Source organism: Canis aureus, chromosome 27 (assembly GCF_053574225.1).
Source record: "Canis aureus isolate CA01 chromosome 27, VMU_Caureus_v.1.0, whole genome shotgun sequence".
NCBI classification, from domain to species: Eukaryota; Metazoa; Chordata; class Mammalia; order Carnivora; family Canidae; genus Canis; species Canis aureus.
The window spans coordinates 16,145,423-16,159,570 of NC_135637.1; the positions used below are offsets into that span (position 1 = coordinate 16,145,423).

The 14,148-nt window shown below is 42.0% G+C and overlaps 1 long non-coding RNA gene across 1 annotated transcript in view; it reads right to left on the minus strand.

Annotated features, from left to right (window-relative positions):
* LOC144299495 (uncharacterized) overlaps nucleotides 1–14,148 on the minus strand; it is a 65,622-nt gene that overhangs the window by 12,149 nt on the left and 39,325 nt on the right. Inside the window, exon 4 of the long non-coding RNA XR_013366200.1 lies at nucleotides 13,064–13,122. This is a non-coding gene — a long non-coding RNA (uncharacterized LOC144299495). The remainder of the gene's footprint in view (nucleotides 1–13,063; nucleotides 13,123–14,148) is intronic.

Consider the following 14,148-nt stretch of genomic DNA (forward strand, 5'->3'; position numbering starts at 1 on the left):
TTAATTGCATTCTGTAGTTTGATTTAATGAAACATGGAAATAGTGGTTTTCATTTGGGTCACCTGAGGAACCTATTTTAATTTGCTTTTGGAGAAGTCCATTTTATAAAGAGATACAATATTACTACAACAGTGTGTAAATACCTTTTTGGTACTAAAAGCCGTCGTATTTCCTGCTCCTGCACGGAGCAGAGAAGGGCTGTCCAGAAGGCAGGATGGTCAAAGCAATAGATCTCTACCATCAAGTGGGAAATCAGGAGAAGAGGTCAATTCTTCATCTGGGAAGGAACACACAAAGCAGGCTGGGGGAAGCACCATTTTATTTTGCGGAGTGCTGGGTGAAGGTTAGTTTGGCCACAGCTACCAAGCTTCGATTTTGTCAGACATTGGCTTAGATGGAAGGGGCACCATATAGTTCTTTTTAGGAAAGTAAGTAGATGTCAGTGGGAAATCTCAGGAATCCCAAATTTAAACTTCAGCCATGGTAACCACCATTTGCCAATGACATATTTTCCCTATGGAAGGCATGGCCTGTGGAATTCTCACCTACCTTCTTCCTACTGCATGGTCTAGGGTGATGACCCACTTGCTTCTTTATGTCAAAGTGAAAAGGGGAAAGGGAGACTTTGTTTTATAATAAGGTCATTGGAAGGATAAGTTGAGACCACAAACACACCCAGCACAGTGCCTGGAACTTTGGTGTCTGATACTATTAAAGCTGAGAGAGTCCATGCACTTCAGCTAACATTGGCATTCTGTCCTCTGACACCAGGTAGCCATGCCAACAAGCCTGAAAAAACCCTTTGCTTCATAATCCAATAATCCCGTGGAGCCCTGGGAGGGAAAAGGAACATGTTCCAAGCCCAACAGGCTATTTTTGGAGATGAAATATTATTCCATTATTTGCAGAAGAAAAAGGGGATGGGGCAGAGAGTGGTTCTTCATGTTAACCTATGCCTACAGTTAATAGCGCCTTGGGGAAGGTTCCATTAGGCAGAGAGAGATGTTTCAACATCCTAGAACACAAAGCACCTTTACAATCGTCCTTGATTTATTACATCTCCGAGGCTGTCTTCTGACTCCAACCACAATCCGTTTAGGTCTGCCCGAGTTTCTGCTCATGTAGACTCAAGGGCATGGCCATGGCCCGGCGGGGAGGGAAGGTCCCAGGGACTCTCACGTGCCCTGTTCTTAGCTGTTGAGGCCAAGAGGACACTCCAAATTCCTTTGGCATCAGTGTCTTGATTCTTTTAGAATCTCACTTGGCTAATCTACGTATTGTTTTAGGGCAGCGATTTCAAAAAAGAAAACAAAGCTACAAAAAGAACTCATCTTTGGAGACCATGGTCTGTTGCCCTAGCTGGCTGAAGGGAGGTAGCAAAGCATTGGCTCTCTCTGTGATCTGATGAAATAAAGTCAATGGTGAAGAAGTGCTCCCTTAGTGAGAATGGGTGGGAGGAACCCACTGTGGCCTTGGGCAGGTGGGAAGTGAGGGAAATGAAGCCATACCTCAACTTTCCATGCAGAACCCACACAAACACCTGGCTGCTCAAACCAACCTCACAGTCACTCTGGGTCCTGGATCAAAGAATTCTCACTGTTTCTGAGAAGCAGTTAGGTCAAAAGAGGATACTCCAAGCTTGTCGCATGAAAACTCGTAATGAGAATAATTCTTACAATTACGGAGTGATTAATATACGTTAGGCCACGTACCTCATTTAATCTAAGAAGATTAAATAAGGAAACTGAAGCTCCAAACACAGAAGCAAAATGGCCTATCCACTCCACTCCTGACTATGTCCCCAGGAGAAGTGACAGCACATGTCACAAGAAAAGCACAGAAATGTTCCTAACATGTTTATTTACAAACACATATCAACAGAAGAATGAATGAGTACGTGGTGCTATATTCATACAATGGAATACCCTGTCGAAATAGGAGATAAACTATTGCTACACACGCACAGCAACACAGATGAAACTCACAGATATTGTACTGAGTGAAATGAACCACATCTAGAAGAGTCTATTCTGTGTAGCGCCGTGTACGAGAATTTCAAAGACTAACCAATGGAAGATGGAAGTCAGGGTAATGATTGCCTCTTGGTGGGAGAATAGGTCTGGAAGCAGCATGAGGGAATATTATGGGGTGCTATCTCCTGATCTGAATAGTGGTTATACACACGAATGTGATATATATATTACATATATATAATGTAATCACTGAACATTATGCACTATAAACACTACTTTTTCTGGGCTATACCTACATAAATTTGTGAAGAACGAAGAGAGAGGAGAAAAGATGAAAGCAAAAGGACCTGCCCAAATTCCCACAGCTAGTAAATGGCAGAAATGGAATTTGACCTCAGATCTGCCTGGATCCAGAGCACGCTTTAACTACTGGGCTATCCTGCCTCATAGCTGGGTTGATGTTGACTATTGAATAAACATTTGTTGATGGATGGATGTCTGTTTATGGAAACTAGCCGCATTAGCTCACTGGCATTCAAGATTTAGATCCCGGTGAATTCCCTCTGACCTCTCCTATCATCCCTTTTAATGTCTCTCGTGGTTCTCAATGAGGAAAATTTAGCTCCAGCAAGGCTATAATGAGCTTCCACTGCAGGCTGAAGTTTCGTGGTGAATCTGGCCTCCTGTTCTTGAGCCATCATCAAGGGAATGTGGACAAGAACAGAGACAGGTATTGATCCTTGTTCATTATTTAAATGCATATGGCGGCAGGCAGCTCTGCTCAATAAAACCCTGACAGAGACGCCTCAGGCCTGAGTGATGGCCCCAACAACACCCACAGGCTCCTCAAGGGGCCTGAGACTCAGTTTCTCCAACTAAAACAATGAGAGTATTGGTAGGCCCATCCCGTCAAACCAGAGGGCTGGGGAGGCTGTTAGGGCTACACTTCCAATGTTTGACAGGTACTTGGCTATGTTTGTATTTGTGGAGTGGGAAAAGTATTTGGTCATTTTTCTCCTGCTAGGTTTAATTTAAAAACAGAGTATCTGAAATATTGTGGGCTTATTAGAATTCCAGTCTGTTCATAGAAGTAGCATCACGGGCAAGAATTCCAACCCCCAGTGGCAGACTTTCAGTTTCATCTTCGTTCTGCTGCCTGTCAACACGGTGGGGTTGGGCAAATGCTTTGTCTCTAATTCCCAATTTCCATTTCTGAAGCTGGAGAGAGTATTCACATACAACCCACAGGGCTGTTGTAAGCAGTAAGCATGAAGCCAGTTCTAATGCTTATCACAGGGCTTGATACAGACTGCTCTTTCAATAGGTAAGTTAGCATTCTAGTGCCAAACATGACTTGGTAATGATGACAGTGATGACCAGGACAGCTGGGATTATATACTCTGAGTTACTCTTTAGCACTGCAACTAACCAGGTAAAAGGAAGAGCCGTCTTTGTGATTTATATTATAGTTAAGTAAAAGTCAACTCTAACACACCTTTTGATGATTTTGACACATCACCTAATCTTTCCAGTTCTTTGTTTTCTCACCTACTCACCCATAACCAAGCTTGAGTTCTTCCTCCATTATTCTCCCCAGGCTATGCTGGGTCTGAACCCTCACTATTGACCTGTCATTCAGGAGAGGAGGTAGGTGAGTAACACTGCTCGGGTGGGGATGGGACATCTATTCCCCCAGGCCTCTGAGCCCCGAGACCTGCCCATAGTAGCTGAGCAGATGAAATAAGGGTCCCAGCTTCATCTCCATTTTGAAGAAGCTTAGGGAAGGAGACAGTGGCAGACATCATGCAAGGGCGAGATGTCTGCATCTTCCAGCCTGGAGGAATTTCAGGCACTTCCTAGAAAGGGGCCAGCCAACTCTTCAAGCTCTGGGGATTCAAAGTCTAGAGAGCCTAAATATTCAGGGACATCCATCTAGATGTCTCTCTCCCATATGTCAGAAACCTAGATCTTCCCAGTGGTGACCCTGGTATTATTGGAAAAGATTTGCCACAGCTGAGCACTGAAACCTTTCTGGAGCTCTGCTACTCTACCAGAATCTTAGTCTGATATCTGGTTAGGTTTTCTCAAACACTGCAGGAAATACAGTCCTCCTTGTAAGGTACCAAAAGGACTCCTTGACTCTCACACTTAGCCTTCAACTGTTTGTTACTGACAGTCAGATTCTCATTATTCCTTTTCAGAGCATCAGTGTAACTCAGTAACCACCCAACTCCACTGTTGTAGAAAGCATTGCCCCTCCATATCTTTCAAATCTCCAATGATGTCTCCTCCACTGGTATATTGGTCACCACATATGAAATCTTCAGCAATTGGACTGCCACCTTGCATCAAGGACTATCGGTGACTCACATCCCTCTTGAGAGGGAGTCCTCTTTGTCTTCTAGGCTGTGAGAGGGCCAATCCCAAATCCTCATCTTACGGTCTGCTTTCTTGGATCACTCTTGGTATGAACTGTGTTCATTTGGGTCCTCCAAAAATGTAGACACTATAATAAGAGTAGACCTGCAAGAGATTTACTAGGGAAATGCCTGAAAAAGGAAGGAGAGGGAGCAGGAAAAATCAGTGATTCTTCAGACCATGATGCAGGTCTCGCACCCATGGAAACAAAGAGAGAACAAAGGGAGCAGAATGAGGTAAGAAGAGTCTTGGACTGCAGCTCATTTCCAATATATTTTGGCCAGGCCAATGACAAGTCCTCAAACCTCCTATTAGAGGAGTCACACATTCCACAGGAATAGACCTTCATCATTTTCCCTTGAAAGGGCTGTTACTGGCTGAGACAGTCCAGGGGAAGCATGATCTCTATGCAAATGTGGTGATGGATTCAGAGGGAAGGCAACTGGGGCCATCAGCCAATATGTCCCATAGCAGGAGATCTGAGTGGTGCATTTTCAAAGCCACCAGACTGATGAACCTCAACTAATTTGAAATACCTATTATATGTCCCAAAATGTGCTATACTGAAAATATAGTGACTATTAAGACAAGCATGATTTCTGTTCTCGAAGTCTAATGAGAAATATTAACATATATATGTTATATATGAAAATATGTTCTCTATATGTAATATTAAATCAAGATATGATCTAATACCTCAAATACAAGTGTCCTATATGAGATAACATATTTCATACATATATATTAAAATATAATTGTAAGCCAAGATAAATGTTCAAAGGGAAAGGAGCACAATTTTATGGATACAGAAAACAGAGTCATCTGCCCTAGGACATAAGGTCAAGGGACATTTCCCCAGAGTGGTGACCCTTACAATAAGGTCAGAATGATGACTAGGAGTTACCTAGGTACATGGCGGGGGGCGGGGGAGGAGGATTCTAGACAGATGGAACAGCACGTGCAAAATGCCCATTGTAGGAAGAGGATGGCAATTTTAAGGAAAAGAACCCAGAATGGCTGCAGCCCAGGATGCAAAGGGGACAGGGTAAACACTGTGAAAGATCTTCATTTTTGTCCTAAGCACAATGGGAAACCATTGACAGCTCTTCCATGAGAGGCGGCATGTCAAGATGTCATTAGTGCTTTATTTTTTTTTTAAGATTTTATTCATTTGTTCATGAGAGACACAGAGAGAGAGAGGCCAAGACATAGGCAGAGGGAGAAGTAGGGTCCTTGAGAGGAGCCTGATGTGCTACTCAATCCTGGCACTCCAGGACCATGCCCTGAGCTGAAGGCTCAACCAACCACTGAGCCACCCATGTGCCCCCATCATTAGTGCTTTAAAAGACAGCCATACCTGCAGAGAAAGCATGAGAATGGGACACCCTGGACATGAAATGGTGGTAATGGTGCTGGTGGTAAATGGTGGTAACTAGGACTAAGGTGGCGATGAAAGACAGACAAAAGAATAAGATTCTAAAATGTGTCTTCCACGAAGGCAAGAACACCAAGGAACAAACAGACTGAGAGGATCAGGATCGAAGGTGATGACTTCAATCCTAAATGTGCTATGGCTCTTGTGCCTTTGAGATACCCATGTGGACATGTGTAGAGCCATTTGGTTATATTCCCTGGAGCTCAAAGCAGCTGCCTGGGAGACAGATATAAATTTAGGAACCACTAGTACAGAGATGGCTTTGAATCCACAGGAGTGGATGAAGTCACCTCAGGAGAGAATATAGGGACTGAGGCCAGAGGACCTCCAATACCTAAAGGCAGTGTTGAGGAGGAGGATAAGGCAAGGGTGATGGAGGAGCAGTGAGCAGAGAGGTCAGGTAAATCAGGAGTTTAGTGGGAAATCATGAAATTATTCAAACCAAATGAGGAGCTGTATCAAGAGAGAAGTGCATTTGTTCATGTCATATGCTGCTGAGAGGTAACATCACCTGAGAAAGAAAACTATCCATTGGATGGTCAAGTATGATGGGCATACCCATTTTACTTAGCAATGTCATGGAGGTGTTCAAGGACAGTATGGAGATGGGCATGGGTGGAAAAGTGGGGATGTAAGCTGGACTGGAGAGAGTTAAGAGTGGGAGGTGAGAAAATACAGACAATGAATCTAGAAAAATCTACCCAAAATTGTCATTGGAAGTGACACCCAACCTTTGATTGTCTGGCCTAAGGAAGCATGCATAATGCTTCTATTATTCTTTATGTAGTTCTGAAAAAGAAAAGAAGTAAAGTCTCTCTATACATCTTTCTATCTACCTTTGAGGCTTGAACTTGATTTTCTGATGAGTTCATACCTAATGGAACACAGAGCTTTGAAGGGGTAAATCTCAAGCGCTAACGTACATACACACATTCACTCACACACAAATGCATGAGCACACACACATTTTAAGATGCTTATATACAAGCTCATAATTCTTCCTGGACATCAAATGGCTCTTTATAGGCTCCATTTTGATGACCTAAGTATACTACAAATTAAACAGAAACATAAGGATTAAATTTCCCTCGAAGTACCACAGCTTTGAGGAAAAATAAGAGGCAAGAAAGAAATGCCTGGATGATCACGTTGTGGTTTTTCCTTTCCTTTATGATTCCAAAGCTTTGCAAATACAGTCTTAAAGAGCAGGTCAAACCCATATGACATCAGCCACCACATCCCACCAATGCCCGACCCTGAAGCATCTTCTCCAGGCTGTCCTCTGTGGTCAAGAAGGAAGTGGGATGACAAATCCATGTTCTCATGTATTAATGAATGGAAGCAGAGCCTTGTAGACTAGCTGAATTCTTAGAGGAAGGAATTCAGACACAACAGTCTTTGTTTTAATCTGAGGGCCATGGATTCATGACGAATGGGGAATGGCCAAGACTGAAAAGGACAATACAATCTTGTAGTTCCCTAACTCCTTTGCATTACACCATGGTAATGGACAGCTGTTGCTTTAGCTTGGTTGGTATCCACTTGTCCCTTCAGTGGGAATGTACCTCTCCCCCCAGTCCATGTGGTTAAAGACTCTCACCTCTGCAGTACACATGTGAAGCAGACACTGCCAAGCAAAGCCATGCATCCCAATAGATAGGGATTGGTTCAGAGATGGGCAAGTGACAATTGATAGGCAGTAAAGGAAGTAATTCTAGGTCTTTTTTTGGGTCTATTGGGAAAAGAGGAGCTCCCTTTCTGGTGTACTTCAAGCTAGGAGAATAGTATATGAACCTGGCAGTGTTGGTGCCATCTTGTCAGGGTAATATGAAGGGAAAACCTACCTAAGGTTGGAGTCCATGCAAAGGGAAGAAGGAATGAAGAGTAAATAGTATAAAACTAAGCTTCTAATCTATCATTTGAGCCTTTGGATGCAGCCACACCTAAATTCAAATCTATCAACTGATTTTTTTTTCCAGTAAGTTAAGCTTACAAGTTCCTTTTCACTTTATCCCACTGAGTCAGAATTCTGTTGCTTTCGACTGAGAGTCTTGATTGACTCAGCCCTTTCTGAGGTGCCCATATTACAAGATATCTATTATTTGTAGAAACCATGTCCATCTTCACTTTACCCATGGATTAACTACAATAGGGATGGATCCTTTGCATCTGGGCCATGTCTCATGTTTTACAGAATGCCTTCACCCAGGGCAGATATTCAGAGTGGCCATCCTACTTGCTCGAGCCAGCATCTGTCCAGCATCTGTTCCAGTTGGTCCATCCCCATGCTACACGGATTGATAAATATTTAGGATATCACCTAGATGATCACATTATACCACAAACCCAAGCAGGGACAGACCAAAGACTGGTGTCACAAAGCACATTTTTAAAGACCACCAAGGTAAGACTGGAGTGACCCCTCCAAGCTAATCAGCAACCAAACTTGGGTTTGAAGCTGGGACTTGTGTTGCAAGGCTCTTTGCATCTCCCTACGGTGTATACAGAATGTAAATATACGTTATATTGTCCTCTTATTATTTATCAGAAACTGAGCTAAGGGATTTGAATCCCGACAAGAAACCTCGGGAGATTGGTTTCATCATCTTCTTCATTTTGCATATGAGGAAGCTGACACTCATGAGGTTAAAGTTCACCTCGCTAGGAAGTGGTAAAAACAGGATTTAAACTCAGATCTGCCTTCTCACAAAAACTGCATGGCTTCTACCCTAAGAATCTAGTTACAGAGACAGGATATGTAAGCCTTTATTAATCAAAGTGTCCCTTGCCAAAGCAGGGCTCTTTACTATTATGGTCACTTAATACCATGGCTCTGCATACATGTACTCCAGGAAATCATATTCCCACTGACATGGCATGCAAAACACAGCCAAGCCTACATGAGTGCCCGGCAGACTGTGAATCTGTTCCACTGTTACCAGATGACATCAGCAACCAAGCCACAAAAGCCTAGAAATTAATTCCTATGTTAATCACACACCCCAAAATACTTTCTGTCAAGAAAGAGGATTGGGAGTGTCTCATGCCCAAAAGACATCATCTCCAAGGCCTGTAGTAAATATGTGCAGCATTAAGTACATTTCTGAAATTGAGAGGGAAGAAAGACCTCATAGATCGTGATTAGGATTAAATCCCTAGTTTTTTAAGATCCACAAACCCTCCTGGAATCCTGGGTTTGATTTCAATTTTCTGAGACATTTGTTTCTCGGTCTGGTCTCTAAGTAAGTCTCTGCTCTTAGACATTATGTTTAGGATGGTGACAGAAGCAAAACCTCCACATGCACCTAATGTCATATTTTAAATATATCTCTGAAAAGTTGGATGATGACCAGATCTTCTCCCATTCTGGTTCAAGAAGCCCACGTTTATTTAACTGATACATAATAAGCCCATTTGCTTTTACCTTTAACCTCTTAAAACATTCTGTGGTTTTCATAAATTTCCTTTTCACATATGCTGTGATACCCACTTCCATTTTCATTATATATGAAAGCTGTGCACTTTCCATCAAGCCCAGTTTTTTTTTTTTTTCAGTAAGAATCCACTTCAGAGTATTTCAAAGCTAAGTAGAATTTCTTTCCGAAAGCTAAGGAAGTTTCCCCCCTCATCTTTATTTGGACCTATATAATAGGATCATTGTAAAATGTGATGGAGGTATGAACCTCTGAAATATTTATTTGAAGAACAAAGGTTCCTATGGTTTGGTTTCTAGTGCCCATCATTGTGTCAGTCAAGATAGGATGGATTTTGCTGCAGTAACAAACAGGCCCCAGTTTCAGGACCTTAAAACAGCCAAGCTTTATTTTCCATTCACAGGATATTTTTTATCACAGGTCAGCTGAGGACTCTGTTCCTTTTTTTTTTTTTTTTTAATTTTTTAATGATAGTCACACACAGAGAGAGAGAGGCAGAGACATAGGCAAAGGGAGAAGCAGGCTCTATGCACTGGGAGCCCGACGTGGGATTCGATCCCGGGTCTCCAGGATTGCACCCTGGGCCAAAGGCAGGCACTAAACCGCTGCGCCACCCAGGGATCCCGAGGACTCTGTTCCTTATGTTCTCATTCTGGTACTGGACTGACAAAGTAGCCAACATCCAGAATCTTGCAGGTCACCACGTCAGAGAGGACGATAGATGTGATAATTTGCGTACTGGCTTTAAACTTCCACCTAGGAGTTCCTGGGTGACCCAGTTGATTAAGCATCCAACTCTTGATTCTGGCTCAGGTCATGATCTCAGTGTCATGGGATCAAGCCCCATATAGGGCTCCTTGCTCAGTTCGGAGTCTGCTTGTCCCTCTCCCTTCTTCTACTTACTCTCTCTCTCAAATAAATAAATAAATACATACATACATACATACATACATATATACATACATACTTAGAAATAATAATATATGAAATAAAACTTCCACTGAGAAGTGACACATCATTTCTACTTACATGTTGTGGCCAAAGTAAATCATTTGGCCATGGTTATTCCTAATTCCAAGTGGTGGGGAAATGCAAAAGTCTTTCATATCAAGGTCAAGAAAAATGAGCAGCTAGGGTGACCTCCACTATCACCACACCACACCATCTGTGAGAAAGGTGTACATGATAATAATGACTATAACTCATCTTTATTGAGTGCTTACTATATGTACATGTGAGTTTAGACATTTTGCATGTATTGTCTCATTTAATCTTTGGGACAATTATCTGAGATTGGCAACTCCACCCCATTTTAAAGATGAGGAAGCGAAGCAACAGGAGAGGAGAGTCATTTGCCCAAGGTCAACTACCTAGTAAGAGACTGTACTGAGACTTGAATGCAAGTAGGTAGGCTGGCTGTATGTAGATCCTGTGCTCCTAGCAGCTATATGATGCCTCCCACTGTTACCGTTGCTACTATGACTAATACCACTCTGTTAGCATAATTTCCCTCATCCTTGACTCTCATGACTCCTGTGGGGATTTCCTGAAAAAATAAAACAAAACTGCCCCCCTGATGTAGAGATTATACACTTCCTGGTTGGATGGACACTTAGAAATAACCAACAAAATGAAAAAACAACTTACAGAATGGGAGAAAATATTTGGCAACCACTTATTGGATAATATCCAAAATATACAAGGAATTCCTACAACTTGGTAGCAAAAATAAGAATTAATTAGTTAATCAATAAAAAACCCAATTACAAAATGGACTGGAATAGACATTTTTTTTCCTAAAGAAGACATACAGATGACCATTAGATATATGAAAAGGTACTCCATATCACTCATCATTAGGGAAATGAAAATCAAAACCACAGTGAGATATCACATCACACCTGTTAGGATGGCTGTTATCAAGAAACAGAAAATACCACGAGTTGGTAAGGATGTGGAAAAAAGAGGACCTTGGGGTGCTGTTGGTGGGAGTGCAAACTGGTGCAGCCACTGTAGAAAATAATACGGAGTTTCTTCAAAAAATTAAAAATAGAACCACCCTACAATCCAGCAATCCTGCTTCTGCATATATATAGGAAGAAAATGAAGTCACTCTCCCAAAGAGATATCCAATGTCCTGTGTTCATTGCAACATTATTCACAATGGCCGAGACATGGAAACAACCTAAATGCACATCAATGGGTGAATGGATAAATAAAATGTGGTGTATACCTGAAATAAAATATCATTCAGCCTTAGAAAAGAAGAAAATCCTGCCATTTACAATCACATGGATGAACCTGGAAAGCATTCTGCTAAGTGAAAGAATCCAGACAAAGATAAGTACTGCATGATCTCACTTAATATGCAGAATCTAAAAAAATCTTTTTAATTAAAAACAGTTGAACCCATATTGGATAAAATGGTGGTTGCCAGGGGTTGGGGTGGGGAAAATAGAGACACTGGCTAAAAAGTTACAAACTTTCAGTTATGAGATGAATCAGGTCTGAGGATTTAACATATGACACAGTGACTATATTTGATAATGCTCTGTTGTATAATAACAGTTTTTATTTTTTAATTTTGATTTACTTATGATAGTAACAGAGAGAGAGAGAGAGAGAGGCAGAGACACAGGCAGAGGGAGAAGCAGGCTCCATGCACCGGGAGCCCGACGTGGGATTCGATCCCGGGTCTCCAGGATCGCGCCCTGGGCCAAAGGCAGGCGCCAAACCGCTGCGCCACCCAGGGATCCCTGCTCTGTTGTATAATTGAAATTTACTAAGAGAGTAGAACTTAAGAGTTCTCACCACAAAAAAAAAGGGGGGGGGGAATACATGAGGTGATGAATGTGCTTATTAACTCAGTAGTGGGGATCCTTTCACAATGTGTCCATGTATCAAATCATCACATTGTATGTTTTAAATATATTACATTTTTATTTGTCAGTTATATTACAACAGTGAAGAAAAAGAAAAGACTGTGATTTCTAATTCAGAATTTTTATACCCATCTCTCTTGGCTAAGGTAAGAGAAATAACCTATCTCAGCCAGCTAGCCAGATGGGTAGTCAGGAACTTACAAATTACTCTTGGTACTTCCCTATTCCTTACCCCTGCACCTGCCATCCTCCACTACCAAGTGTTTGCACTTTTTCTCATCTCTGTTTCCCATATCCATTCACTTATTTCTAGCTTCACACCTAGCTCAAGCCACCATGTGTTTCTCCCTGGACCACTGTAGTGGCCTCCCTTTGAAACTGGCCTTCCAGCTTCTACTCTTGTCCCAGTCTATTCCCCATCCTGCAGCCCAAGTGATCACATCTGAGAGTGTCACCCCTTTAGTGTGATTATGTGATAACTATCTCTCTGAGCTCCTGGATCCAGCAGTGTTTGAAGCCAGACACCCTTACTAGCTTCAGCTAGTTTTCAACCCCTTGCAACTAGTTCATCTGGCTTATACTTACCTATTTCCCCTACCATTGTAGACATCCCTTAGTTATCTGTGTACTCCAAGTGGCTTATCCAATGTTCAGTACATATTAGATACTTGAGATGTTTGCAAAAAGGAATTGATCTGGATGATAATCAGAGTTTTGCCCTAGATGAAACAAGGCCTTAAAAGGGAAAGACTTTGGCTTTGTCCTTGAAAAACCCACAAAATGTCACCACTCAACAACGCAAACATCAAACCTAATGGTTGACAACAAAGTTATGTCTCCAGTTCTCTTCTTCATCAAGCATTTCTTAAGAACAGTTTAGGGAGTTTTTCTCACTCCCTTAAATGTGGTTTTTTTACTTACTTCCCAACCCCCAGGAAAGGCTCTCATCTCCTGGGCCTCTTTCATTTTCAAGTCCAGCCCTGGAAAAAAAAAAATGTGCGTGTAGAAAATCCTGTAATTACCGGATCTGATTTTCATTTGAACTTTTCCTCTCTGACATCATTGCAAAGTTCTTTATGAATGGCAGCCAACAAGGCCCCGATATGTGTCTATGATAGAGAATCTGCTGGTGTGTGTGAGTGTACAAATCTGTGTTTGAGTGAATTTGTCAAGGAAAGTGTATAGGGTTGTGTGTTTCTATACATGTTTGAGTGTGTATGTGAATGAGTGGTATGTCAGTGAATGTGTATTGGATAGATGGATGTGTGTTATGTGTGTGTGTCAATAGTGTAAGTATGTGAGTAAGTAGGATGCTATGAATGAATTAGAAGTGCACATGCATCTGCATGTACATATGAGTGAACATGGGTGTGTGCATGTGCATGTAAGTTAACAAGAGGTTTACAGACTTGGGTGGTATTTGAAAAGATGTAGTAAGTGCCAGGCAAGAAGAGAAGAATGAGAGGACCCAAAGAGAAAAACACAGTGCAATGAGGATGAGCATAAAGTCACAAGAGGTCCCATCAAGGGATCAGAGGTAGAGGGAGACCTGGGATCTCCAGGCAGAAGGAGCTTGTGTAGAAAAGCAGAGGTGTGAGTGGTTGAGGGTGGGCTGTCATCATCCTCAGAGAATGAATCCACAGAACAATGCCTAGCTGGGTCCCCAACAAATCACTGAAGAAAAACAATTAGATGTGCGAAGCTCAGAACAGGATATGTATTTTAGATAGAAGATCCTAGGAATTTTGTAGGGAAAAGTAACCCTGCAATGGCAGTGGCCATGGTCTTCTAGGGTAGATCCCTGTCTTATCTAGAACATAATGATGAAAGACAAGAACTCCAGAGCTGGGCTTCATGGGTTTGAATCTAAGCTCTGATGCATCATCTTGGGTAAGTTAACCAATTTTCCCTGCCTCAGTTTCCTTATCTGTAAAATGGAGAATATGGTGGAATTTGTCTCCAAGGACAGTTCATGATGATGGTTAGATGAGCAAACACATATAAGG